The following is a 12,768-nucleotide window of genomic DNA, read 5'->3' as shown; positions in this document are numbered from 1 at the left end:
TCCACGTCTCTTCTGAGGGGCATTAAAAGCGTCTTGTTAAACTACTGGGTCCTCCACCACTTTTCCGAGGGGCATTAAAAGCGTCTTGTTAAGCTACTGGAACCTCCACGTCTCTTCTGAGGGGCATTAAAAGCGTCTCGTTAAGCTACTGGGACCTCCACGTCTCTTCTGAGTGTCATTAAAAGCATTTTGTTAAGCTACTGGGACCTCCATGTCTCTTCTGAGGGGCATTAAAAGCTTCTTGTTAAGCTACTGGGACCTCCACGTCTCTTCCAAGGGCCATTCAAACCGTCTTGATAAGTTAATGGGACCTCCACGTCTCTACTGAGGGGTATTGAAAGCATCTTTTTAGGTTACTGGGACCTCCACGTCTCTTCTGAGGGGCATTAAAAGCATCTAGTTAACCTACTGGGATCTCCACGTCTCTTGTGAGGGGCATTAAAAGCGTCTTGTTAAGCTACTGGGACCTCCACCACTTTTCCGAGGGACATTAAACGCATCTTGTTAAGCTACTTGGACCTCCACGTCTCTTCTGAGGGGCATTAAAAGCATCTTGTTAAGCTACTGGGACCTCCACCTCTCTTCTGAGGGTCATTAAAAGCATCTTGTTAAGCTAATGGGACCTCCACGTCTCTTCTAATGGGCATTAAAAGCGTCTTGTTAAGCTACTGGGACCTCCACGTCTCTTCTGAGGGGCATTAAAAGCGTCTTGTTCATCTACTGGGAGCTCCACGTCTCTTCTGAGGGGCATTAAATGCGTCTTGTTAAGCTACTGGGACCTCCACCACTTTTCCGAGGGGCATTAAAAGCGTCTTGTTAAGCTACTGGGACTTCCACGTCTCTTCTGAGGGGCATTAAAAGCATCTTTTTAAGCTACTGGGACCTCCACCACTTTTCCGAGGGGCAATAAAAGCGTCTTGTTAAGCTACTGGGACCTCCACGTCTCTTCTGAGGGGCATTAAAAGCGTCTTGTTAAACTACTGGGTCCTCCACCACTTTTCCGAGGGGCATTAAAAGCGTCTTGTTAAGCTACTGGAACCTCCACGTCTCTTCTGAGGGGCATTAAAAGCGTCTTGTTAAGCTACAGGGACCTCCACGTCTCTTCTGAGTGTCATTAAAAGCATTTTGTTAAGCTACTGGGACCTCCACGTCTCTTCCGAGGGGCATTAAAAGCATCTTGTTAAGCTACTGGGACCTCCACGTCTCTTCTGAGGGGCATTAAAAGCATCTTGTTAAGCTACTGGGACCTCCACGTCTCTTCCAAGGGGCATTCAAACCGTCTTGTTAAGCTACTGGGACCTCCACGTCTCTTCTGAGGGGCATTGAAAGCGTCTTGTTAAGCTTCTGGGACCTCCACCACTTTTCCGAGAGGCATTAAAAGCGTCTTGTTATACTACTGGGACCTCCACTTCTCTTCTAAGGGACATTAATAGCGTCTTATTAAGCTACGGGGACCTCCACGTCTCTTCTTAGGGGCATTAAAAATGCCTTGCTAAGCTACTGGGACCTCCACGTCTCTTCTGGGGTGGATTAAAAGCATCTTGTTAAGCTACTGGGACGTCCACCACTTTTCCGAGGGGTATTTAAAGCATCTTGCTAACCTACTGGGACCTCCACGTCTCTTCTGAAGGGCATTAAAAGCGTCGTGTTAAGCTACTGGGACCTCCACGTTTCTTCTGAGGGGCATTATAAACATCTTGTTAAGCTACTGGGACCTCCACGTCTCTTCTCAGATGCATTAAAAGCGTCTTGTTAAGCTACTGGGACCTCCACCACTTTTCCGAGGGGCAGTAAAAGCATCTTGTTAAGCTACTGGAGCCTCAATGTCTCTTCTGAGGGGCATTAAAGCGTCTTGTTAAGCTACTGGGACTTCCACGTCTCTTCCAAGGGGCATTAAAAGCGTCTTGTTAAGCTACTGGGACTTCCACGTCTCTTCTGAGGGGCATTAAAAGCGTCTTGTTAAGCTACTGGGACCTCCACGTCTCTTCTGAGGGGCATTAAAAGCGTCTTGTTAAGCTAATGGGACCTCCACGTCTCTTCTAAGGGGTATTAAAAGCGTGTTGTTAATCTACGGGGACCTCCACGTCTCTTCTTAGGGGAATTAAAAATGCCTTGTTAAGCTACTGGGACCTCAACATCTCTTCTGGGGTGGATTTAAAGCTTCTTGTTAAGCTACTGGGACGTCCACCACTTTTCCGAGGGGCATTTAAAGCGTCTTGCTAACCTACTGGGACCTCCACGTCTCTTCTGAGGGGCATTAAAAGCGTCTTGTTAAGCCACTGGGACCTCCACGTTTCTTCTGAGGGGCATTATAAACATCTTGTTAAGCTACTGGGACCTCCACGTCTCTTCTGAGGGGCATTAAAAGCTTCTTTTAAACTACTGGGACCTCCACGTCTCTTCTCAGATGCATTAAAAGCGTCTTGTTAAGCTACTGGGACCTCCACCACTTTTCCGAGGGGCAGTAAAAGCATCTTGTTAAGCTACTGGAGCCTCCATGTCTCTTCTGAGGGGCATTAAAGCGTCTTGTTAAGCTACTGGGACTTCCACGTCTCTTCCAAGGGGCATTAAAAGCGTCTTGTTAAGCTACTGGGACTTCCACGTCTCTTCTGAGGGGCATTAAAAGCGTCTTGTTAAGCTACTGGGACCTCCAGGTCTCTTCTGAGGGGCATTAAAAGCGTCTTGTTAAGCTAATGGGACCTCCACGTCTCTTCTAAGGGGTATTAAAAGCGTGTTGTTAAGCTACGGGGACCTCCACGTCTCTTCTTAGGGGCATTAAAAATGCCTTGTTAAGCTACTGGGACCTCCACATCTCTTCTGAGGTGGATTAAAAGCGTCTTGTTAAGCTACTGGGACCTCCACTACTTTTCCGAGGGGCATTAAAAGCGTCTTGCTAAGCTACTGGGACCTCCACGTCTCTTCTGAGGGTCATTAAAAGCATCTTGTTAAGCTACTGGGACCTCCACCACTTTTACGAGGGGCATTAAAAACGTCTTGTTAAGCTACTGGAACCTCCATGTCTCTTCCGAGGGGCATTAATAGCATTTTCTTAAGCTACTGGGACCTCCACGTCTCTTCTGAGGGGCATTAAAAGCGTCTAGTTAACCTACTTGGACCTCCACGTCTCTTCTGAGGGGCATTAAAAGCATCTTGTTAAGCTACTGGGACCTCCACGTCTCTTCTGAGGGGCATTAAAAGCGTCTTGTTAAGCTACTGGGACATCCACGTCTCTTCTGAGGGTCATTAAAAGCATCTTGTTAAGCTATTGGGACCTCCACGTCTCTTCCGAGGGTTATTAAAAGCATCTTGTTAAGCTACTGGGACCTCCACGTCTCTTCTGAGGGTCATTAAAAGCATCTTGTTAAGCTACAGGGACCTCCACGTCTCTTCTGAGGGGCATTAAAAGCGTCTTGTTAAGCTACTGGGACCTCCACGTCTCTTCTGAGGGGCATTAAAAGCGTCTTGTTCATCTACTGGGAGCTCCACGTCTCTTCTGAGGGGCATTAAATGCGTATTGTTAAGCTACTGGGACCTCCACCACTTTTCCGAGGGGCATTAAAAACGTCTTGTTAAGCTACTGGGACCTCCACGTCTCTTCTGAGGGGCATTAAAAGCATCTTTTTAAGCTACTGGGACCTCCACCACTTTTCCGAGGGGCAATAAAAGCATCTTGTTAAGCTACTGGGACCTCCACGTCTCTTCTGAGGGGCATTAAAAGCGTTTTGTTAAACTACTGGGTCCTCCACCACTTTTCCGAGGGGCATTAAAAGCGTCTTGTTAAGCTACTGGAACCTCCACGTCTCTTCTGAGGGGCATTAAAAGCGTCTTGTTAAGCTACTGGAACCTCCACGTCTCTTCTGAGTGTCATTAAAAGCATTTTGTTAAGCTACTGGGACCTCCACGTCTCTTCTGAGGGGCATTAAAAGCTTCTTGTTAAGCTACTGGGACCTCCACGTCTCTTCCAAGGGCCATTCAAACCGTCTTGATAAGTTAATGGGACCTCCACGTCTCTACTGAGGGGTATTGAAAGCATCCTTTTAGGTTACTGGGACCTCCACGTCTCTTCTGAGGGGCATTAAAAGCATCTAGTTAACCTACTGGGACCTCCACGTCTCTTGTGAGGGGCATTAAAAGCGTCTTGTTAAGCTACTGGGACCTCCACCACTTTTCCGAGGGACATTAAACGCATCTTGTTAAGCTACTTGGACCTCCACGTCTCTTCTGAGGGGCATTAAAAGCATCTTGTTAAGCTACTGGGACCTCCTTGTCTCTTCTGAGGGTCATTAAAAGCATCTTGTTTATCTACTGGGACCTCCACGTCTCTTCTAAGGGGCATTAAAAGCGTCTTGTTAAGCTACTGGGACCTCCACGTCTCTTCTGAGGGGCATTAAAAGCGTCTTGTTCATCTACTGGGAGCTCCACGTCTCTTCTGAGGGGCATTAAATGCGTCTTGTTAAGCTACTGGGACCTCCACCACTTTTCCGAGGGGCATTAAAAACGTCTTGTTAAGCTACTGGGACCTCCACGTCTCTTCTGAGGGGCATTAAAAGCGTCTTGTTAAGCTACTGGGACCTCCACGTCTCTAATGAGTGTCATTAAAAGCATTTTGTTAAGCTACTGGGACCTCCACGTCTCTTCCGAGGGGCATTAAAAGCATCTTGTTAAGCTACTGGGACCTCCACGTCTCTTCTGAGGGGCATTAAAAGCATCTTGTTAAGCTACTGGGACCTCCACGTCTCTTCCAAGGGGCATTCAAACCGTCTTGTTAAGCTACTGGGACCTCCACGTCTCTTCTGAGGGGCATTGAAAGCGTCTTGTTAAGCTACTGGGACCTCCACCACTTTTCCGAGAGGCATTAAAAGCGTCTTGTTATACTACTGGGACCTCCACTTCTCTTCTAAGGGGCATTAGTAGCGTCTTATTAAGCTACGGGGACCTCCACGTCTCTTCTTAGGGGCATTAAAAATGCCTTGTTAAGCTACTGGGACCTCCACGTCTCTTCTGGGGTGGATTAAAAGCATCTTGTTAAGCTACTGGGACGTCCACCACTTTTCCGAGGGGCATTTAAAGCGTCTTGCTAACCTACTGGGACCTCCACGTCTCTTCTGAAGGGCATTAAAAGCGTCGTGTTAAGCTACTGGGACCTCCACGTTTCTTCTGAGGGGCATTATAAACATCTTGTTAAGCTACTGGGACCTCCACGTCTCTTCTCAGATGCATTAAAAGCGTCTTGTTAAGCTACTGGGACCTCCACCACTTTTCCGAGGGGCAGTAAAAGCATCTTGTTAAGCTACTGGAGCCTCCATGTCTGTTCTGAGGGGCATTAAAGCGTCTTGTTAAGCTACTGGGACTTCCACGTCTCTTCCAAGGGGCATTAAAAGCGTCTTGTTAAGCTACTGGGACTTCCACGTCTCTTCTGAGGGGCATTAAAAGCGTCTTGTTAAGCTACTGGGACCTCCACGTCTCTTCTGAGGGGCATTAAAAGCGTCTTGTTAAGCTAATGGGACCTCCACGTCTCTTCTAAGGGGTATTAAAAGCGTGTTGTTAATCTACGGGGACCTCCACGTCTCTTCTTAGGGGCATTAAAAATGCCTTGTTAAGCTACTGGGACCTCCACATCTCTTCTGGGGTGGATTTAAAGCATCTTGTTAAGCTACTGGGACGTCCACCACTTTTCCGAGTGGCATTTAAAGCGTCTTGCTAACCTACTGGGACCTCCACGTCTCTTCTGAGGGGCATTAAAAGCGTCTTGTTAAGCCACTGGGACCTCCACGTTTCTTCTGAGGGGCATTATAAACATCTTGTTAAGCTACTGGGACCTCCACGTCTCTTCTGAGGGGCATTAAAAGCTTCTTTTAAACTACTGGGACCTCCACGTCTCTTCTCAGATGCATTAAAAGCGTCTTGTTAAGCTACTGGGACCTCCACCACTTTTCCGAGGGGCAGTAAAAGCATCTTGTTAAGCTACTGGAGCCTCCATGTCTCTTCTGAGGGGCATTAAAGCGTCTTGTTAAGCTACTGGGACTTCCACGTCTCTTCCAAGGGGCATTAAAAGCGTCTTGTTAAGCTACTGGGACTTCCACGTCTCTTCTGAGGGGCATTAAAAGCGTCTTGTTAAGCTACTGGGACCTCCAGGTCTCTTCTGAGGGGCATTAAAAGTGTCTTGTTAAGCTAATGGGACCTCCACGTCTCTTCTAAGGGGTATTAAAAGCGTGTTGTTAAGCTACGGGGACCTCCACGTCTCTTCTTAGGGGCATTAAAAATGCCTTGTTAAGCTACTGGGACCTCCACATCTCTTCTGAGGTGGATTAAAAGCGTCTTGTTAAGCTACTGGGACCTCCACTACTTTTCCGAGGGGCATTAAAAGCGTCTTGCTAAGCTACTGGGACCTCCACGTCTCTTCTGAGGGTCATTAAAAGCATCTTGTTAAGCTACTGGGACCTCCACCACTTTTACGAGGGGCATTAAAAACGTCTTGTTAAGCTACTGGAACCTCCACGTCTCTTCCGAGGGGCATTAATAGCATTTTCTTAAGCTACTGGGACCTCCACGTCTCTTCTGAGGGGCATTAAAAGCGTCTAGTTAACCTACTTGGACCTCCACGTCTCTTCTGAGGGGTATTAAAAGCATCTTGTTAAGCTACTGGGACCTCCACGTCTCTTCTGAGGGGCATTAAAAGCATCTTGTTAAGCTACTGGGACCTCCACGTCTCTTCTGAGGGGCATTAAAAGCGTCTTGTTAAGCTACTGGGACCTCCACGTCTCTTCTGAGGGGCATTAAAAGCGTCTTGTTAAGCTACTGGGACCTCCACGTCTCTACTGAGGGGCATTAAAAGGGTCTTGTTCAGCTACTGGGACCTCCACGTCTCTTCTGAGGGGCATTAAATGCGTCTTGTTAAGCTACTGGGACCTCCAACACTTTTACGAGGGGCATTAAAAACGTCTTGTTAAGCTACTGGGACCTCCACGTCTCTTCTGAGGGGCATTAAAAGCGTCTTGTTAAGATACTGGGCCCTCCACGTCTCTTCTGAGGGTCATTTAAAGCATCTTGTTAAGCTACTGGGACCTCCACGTCTCTTCTGAGGGGCATTAAAAGCGTCTTGTTAAGCTACTGGGACCTCCACGTCTCTTCTGAGGGACATTAAAAGCGTCTTGCTATGCTACTGGGACCTCCACGTCTCTTCTGAGGGGCATTAAAAGCATCTTGTTAAGCTACTGGGACCGCCACCACTTTTCCGAGGGGCATTAAAAGCGTCTTGTTAAACTACTGGGATCTCCACCACTTTTCTGAGGGGCATTAAAAGCATCTTGTTAAGCTACTGGGATCTCCACGTCTCTTCTGAGGGGCATTAAAAGCATCTTGTTAAGCTACTGGGACATCCACGTCTCTTCTGAGGGTCATTAAAAGCATCTTGTTAAGCTATTGGGACCTCCACGTCTCTTCCGAGGGGCATTAAAAGCATCTTGTTAAGCTACTGGGACCTCCACATCTCTTCTGAGGGGCATTAAAAGCGTTTTTTTAAGCTTCTGGGACCTCCACGTCTCTTCCAAGCGGTATTAAAAGCATCTTGTTAAGCTACTGGGACATCCACGTCTCTTCTGAGGGACATTAAAAGCGTCTTGCTAAGCTACTGGGACCTCCACGTCTCTTCTGAGGAGCATTAAAAGCATCTTGTTAAGCTACTGGGACCGCCACCACTTTTCCGAGGGGCATTAAAAGCGTCTTGTTAAGCTACTGGGACATCCACGTCTCTTCTGAGGGGCATTAAAAGCGTCTTGTTAAACTACTGGGTTCTCCACCACTTTTCTGAGGGGCATTAAAAGCGTCTTGTTAAGCTACTGGGACCTCCACGTCTCTTCTGAGGGGCATTAAAAGCGTCTTGTTAAGCTACTGGGACATCCACGTCTCTTCTGAGGGTCATTAAAAGCATCTTGTTAAGCTATTGGGACCTCCACGTCTCTTCCGAGGGGCATTAAAAGCATCTTGTTAAGCTACTGGGACCTCCACATCTCTTCTAAGGGGCATTAAAAGCGTTTTTTTTAGCTTCTGGGACCTCCACGTCTCTACTGAGGGGTATTAAAAGCATCTTGTTAAGTTACTGGGACCTCCACGTCTCTTCTGAGGGGCATTAAAAGCGTCTAGTTAAACTACTAGGATCTCCACGTCTCTTCTGAGGGGCATTAAAAGCGTCTTGTTAAGCTACTGGGACCTCCACGTCTATTCTGAGGGGCATTAAAAGCATCTTGTTAAGCTACTGGGACCTCCACGTCTCTTCTGAGGGGCATTAAATGCGTTTTGTTAAGCTTCTGGGACCTCCACGTCTCTTCTGAGGGGCATTAAAAGCTTCTTGTTAAGCTACTGGGACCTCCACGTCTCTTCTGAGGGGCATTAAAAGCGTATTGTTAAGCTACTGGGACCTCCACATCTCTTCTGAACGGCATTAAAAGCGTCTTGTTAAGCTACTGGGACCTCTACGTCTCTTCTGAGGGGCATTAAAAGCGTCTTGTTAAGCTACTGGGACCTCCACGTCTCTTCTGAGGGGCATTAAAAGCATCTTTTTAAGCTACTGGGACCTCCACCACTTTTCCGAGGGGCATTAAAAGCGTCTTGTTAAGCTACTGGGACGTTCATGTCTCTTCTGAGGGTCATTAAAAGCATCTTGTTAAGCTACTGTGACCTCAACGTCTCTTCCGAGCGGTATTAAAAGCATCTTGTTAAGTTACTGGGACCTCCACGTCTCTTCTGAGGGGTATTAAAAGCGTCTAGTTAACCTACTGGGACCTCCACGTCTCTTCTGAGGGGCATTAAAAGCGTCTTGTTAAGCTACTGGGACCTCCACGTCTCTTCTGAGGGGCATTAAAAGCTTCTTATTAAGCTACTGGGACGTCCACGTCTCTTCTGAGGGGCATTAAAAGCATCTTTTTAAGCTACTGGGACCTCCACCACTTTTCCGAGGGGCAATAATATCGTCTTGTTAAGCTACTGGGACCTCCACGTCTCTTCTGAGGGGCATTAAAAGCGTCTTGTTAAACTACTGGGTCCTCCACCACTTTTCCGAGGGGCATTAAAAGCGTCTTGTTAAGCTACTGGGATCTCCACGTCTCTTCTGAGGGGCATTAAAAGCGTCTTGTTAAGCTACTGGGACCTCCACGTCTCTTCTGAGTGTCATTAAATGCATTTTGTTAAGCTACTGGGACCTCCACGTCTCTTCCGAGGGGCATTAAAAGCATCTTGTTAAGCTACTGGGACCTCCACGTCTCTTCTGAGGGGCATTTAAAGCATCTTGTTAAGCTACTGGGACCTCCACGTCTCTTCCAAGGGGCATTCAAACCGTCTTGTTAAGCTACTGGGACCTCCACGTCTCTTCTGAGGGGCATTGAAAGCGTCTTGTTAAGCTACTGGGACCTCCACCACTTTTCCGAGAGGCATTAAAAGCGTCTTGTTATACTACTGGGACCTCCACTTCTCTTCTAAGGGGCATTAAAAGCGTCTTATTAAGCTACGGGGACCTCCACGTCTCTTCTTAGGGGCATTAAAAATTCCTTGCTAAGCTACTGGGACCTCCACGTCTCTTCTGGGGTGGATTAAAAGCATCTTGTTAAGCTACTAGGACGTCCACCACTTTTCCGAGGGGCATTTAAAGCGTCTTGCTAACCTACTGGGACCTCCACGTCTCTTCTGAGGGGCATTAAAAGCGTCTTGTTAAGCTGCTGGGACCTCCACGTTTCTTCTGAGGGGCATTATAAACATCTTGTTAAGCTACTGGGACCTCCACGTCTCTTCTGAGGGGCATTAAAAGCTTCTTTTAAACTACTGGGACCTCCACGTCTCTTCTCAGATGCATTAAAAGCGTCTTGTTAAGCTACTGGGACCTCCACCACTTTTCCGAGGGGCAGTAAAAGCATCTTGTTAAGCTACTGGAGCCTCCATGTCTCTTCTGAGGGGCATTAAAGCGTCTTGTTAAGCTACTGGGACTTCCACGTCTCTTCCAAGGGGCATTAAAAGCGTCTTGTTAAGCTACTGGGACTTCCACGTCTCTTCTGAGGGGCATTAAAAGCGTCTTGTTAAGCTACTGGGACCTCCACGTCTCTTCTGAGGGGCATTAAAAGCGTCTTGTTAAGCTAATGGGACCTCCACGTCTCTTCTAAGGGGTATTAAAAGCGTGTTGTTAATGTACGGGGACCTCCACGTCTCTTCTTAGGGGCATTAAAAATGCCTTGTTAAGCTACTGGGACCTCCACATCTCTTCTGGGGTGGATTAAAAGCATCTTGTTAAGCTACTGGGACGTCCACCACTTTTCCGAGGGGCATTTAAAGCGTCTTGCTAACCTACTGGGACCTCCACGTCTCTTCTGAGGGGCATTAAAAGCGTCTTGTTAATCCACTGGGACCTCCACGTTTCTTCTGAGGGGCATTATAAACATCATGTTAAGCTACTGGGACCTCCACGTCTCTTCTGAGGGGCATTAAAAGCTTCTTTTAAACTACTGGGACCTCCACGTCTCTTCTCAGATGCATTAAAAGCGTCTTGTTAAGCTACTGGGACCTCCACCACTTTTCCGAGGGGCAGTAAAAGCATTTTGTTAAGCTACTGGGACTTCCACGTCTCTTCCAAGGGGCATTAAAAGCGTCTTGTTAAGCTACTGGGACTTCCACGTCTCTTCTGAGGGGCATTAAAAGCGTCTTGTTAAGCTACTGGGACTTCCACGTCTCTTCCAAGGGGCATTAAAAGCGTCTTGTTAAGCTACTGGGACTTCCACGTCTCTTCTGAGGGGCATTAAAACCGTCTTGTTAAGCTACTGGGACTTCCACGTCTCTTCCAAGGGGCATTAAAAGCGTCTTGTTAAGCTACTGGGACTTCCACGTCTCTTCTGAGGGGCATTAAAAGCATCTTGTTAAGCTACTGGGACTTCCACGTCTCTTCTTAGGGGCATTAAAAGCGTCTTGTTAAGCTACTGGGACCTCCAGGTCTCTTCTGAGGGGCATTAAAAGCGTCTTGTTAAGCTAATGGGACCTCCACGTCTCTTCTAAGGGGTATTAAAAGCGTGTTGTTAAGCTACGGGGACCACCACGTCTCTTCTTAGGGGCATTAAAAATGCCTTGTTAAGCTACTGGGACCTCCACATCTCTTCTGAGGTGGATTAAAAGCGTCTTGTTAAGCTACTGGGACCTCCACTGTTTTTCCGAGGGGCATTAAAAGCGTCTTGGTAAGCTACTGGGACCTCCACGTCTTTTCTGAGGGGCATTAAAAGCGTCTTGTTAAGATACTGGGCCCTCCACGTCTCTTCTGAGGGTCATTTAAAGCATCTTGTTAAGCTACTGGGACCTCCACGTCTCTTCTGAGGGGCATTAAAAGCGTCTTGTTAAGCTACTGGGACCTCCACGTCTCTTCTGTGGGGCATTAAAAGCATCTTTTTAAGCTACTGGGACCTCCACCACTTTTCCGAGGGGCATTAAAAGCGTCTTGTTAAACTACTGGGATCTCCACCACTTTTCTGAGGGGCATTAAAAGCGTCTTGTTAAGCTACTGGGACCTCCACGTCTCTTCTGAGGGGCATTAAAAGCGTCTTGTTAAGCTACTGGGACCTCCACGTCTCTTCTGTGGGGCATTAAAAGCATCTTTTTAAGCTACTGGGACCTCCACCACTTTTCCGAGGGGCATTAAAAGCGTCTTGTTAAGCTACTGGGACGTTCATGTCTCTTCTGAGGGTCATTAAAAGCATCTTGTTAAGCTACTGTGACCTCAACGTCTCTTCCGAGCGGTATTAAAAGCATCTTGTTAAGTTACTGGAACCTCCACGTCTCTTCTGAGGGGCATTAAAAGCGTCTAGTTAACCTACTGGGACCTCCACGTCTCTTTTGAGGGGCATTAAAAGCGTCTTGTTAAGCTACTGGGACCTCCACGTCTCTTCTGAGGGGCATTAAAAGCTTCTTATTAAGCTACTTGGACCTCCACGTCTCTTCTGAGGGGCATTAAAAGCATCTTTTTAAGCTACTGGGACCTCCACGACTTTTCCGAGGGGTATTAAAAGCATCTTGTTAAGCTACTGGGACCTCCAAGTCTCTTCTGACGGGCATTAAAAGCGTCTTGTTAAACTACTGGGACCTCCACCACTTTTCCGAGGGGCATTAAAAGCGTCTTGTTAAGCTACTGGGACCTCCACGTCTCTTCTGAGGGGCATTAAAAGCGTCTTGTTAAGCTACTGGGACCTCCACGTCTCTTCTGAGGGGCATTTAAAGCGTCTTGTTAAGCTAATGGGACCTCCACGTCTCTTCTAAGGGGTGTTAAAAGCGTGTTGTTAAGCTATGGGGACCTCCACGTCTCTTCTTAGGGGCATTAAAAATGCCTTGTTAAGCTACTGGGACCTCCACATCTCTTCTGAGGTGGATTAAAAGCGTCTTGTTAAGCTACTGGGACCTCCACTACTTTTCCGAGGGGCATTAAAAGCGTCTTGCTAAGCTACTGGGACCTCCACGTCTCTTCTGAGGGTCATTAAAAGCATCTTGTTAAGCTACTGGGACCTCCACCACTTTTACGAGGGGCATTAAAAACGTCTTGTTAAGCTACTGGAACCTCCACGTCTCTTCCGAGGGGCATTAATAGCATTTTGTTAAGCTACTGGGACCTCCACGTCTCTTCTGAGGGGCATTAAAAGCGTCTAGTTAACCTACTTGGACCTCCACGTCTCTTCTGAGGGGCATTAAAAGCGTCTTGTTAAGCTACTGGGACCTCCACGTCTCTTCTGAAGGGCATTAAAAGCATCTTGT

Source organism: Phyllobates terribilis, unplaced genomic scaffold (assembly GCF_046119375.1).
Source record: "Phyllobates terribilis strain yellow unplaced genomic scaffold, ASM4611937v1 Scaffold_4__5_contigs__length_816908805, whole genome shotgun sequence".
NCBI lineage: Eukaryota > Metazoa > Chordata > Amphibia > Anura > Dendrobatidae > Phyllobates > Phyllobates terribilis.
This window is presented reverse-complemented; position numbering follows the sequence as displayed.